Below are 1,000 nucleotides of genomic sequence, written 5' to 3'. Positions count from 1 at the left end.
GAGAGAGAGAGAGAGAGAGAGAGAGAGAGAGAGAGAGAGAGAGAGAGAGAGAGAGAGAGAGAGGAGAGATTACAGCCAGCTCTCAGTGATTTAGGGGTTGATTGTCCAACCTGTGGACACTGAAAGCCTATGCTTCACTTGAAACACAAGATATGAGGGAACACTTCAGTGAGGTCATCTGCTAGGGAGAAAGGTGGTGTAACTAGTTTATAAAAAAGCTTTTACAATTATCTGTGGATTTCAGTGAGTCATGCTTTTTCCTTAGACCCTTTTTGCACAGATAATCAAGATTTGTGACTGTATATAGATTCTGAATTTTTAAATTGACAGTTTTCTATATATTAATTCATAACAAGATGCTAGTCAGAAAATAGCAAACTTGAAGTTCTATAAGGATTTGCTTTCCTTCATGCCTTTAGTTGTATAACCCCTTAGGAGGAGACAGGCAACTTTACATGCCTGAAAGTGAATAAGAAAAGATGAATTCCCTCAAATGGTCATAGCAAGTTTCTTCATTCTGGGAGAGCCTACCTTTATGTCTATAGGATTAACTCATTCCCCATAGCATATTTTAAATTATACGGTTACATTCACAGTAGTACCCTCTGACCTTCACCCAATGTGATGTCAAAACCCATCTGAACAAGCACAGTATATGGTTGTGTCTAGAGCTCTATTCCATAGATGGTATGGTATGTGTTCACCAAACAGTTGTCTTGGTTTCTGTTGAATGTTCATTAAGCTATTACCCCTTAAGCTACCGTATGCTGTGACTCCCCCCTGTTTTTCCATCTTGTTGACAGCTTGTAGAGAAATAAAGCAATAAATTTTTTTTTTTTTTTTACATCTGAGTCCTTAATCAAGAAATAAAGGGAAAACAAACAAAACCAGCCACGAATAACAAATTAAAATGAACACTACCTCGCTGCTGCCGGGAATACGGTAATATGTCTACTATGGACAGTCCTTGTTTTTTTTTTTTTGTTTGTTTTTTTTAAGT

Source organism: Gracilinanus agilis, chromosome 4 (assembly GCF_016433145.1).
Source record: "Gracilinanus agilis isolate LMUSP501 chromosome 4, AgileGrace, whole genome shotgun sequence".
Classification (NCBI taxonomy): Eukaryota; Metazoa; Chordata; class Mammalia; order Didelphimorphia; family Didelphidae; genus Gracilinanus; species Gracilinanus agilis.
The sequence above is the reverse complement of the archived record's forward strand: the minus strand, read 5'-3'. Positions refer to the sequence as shown.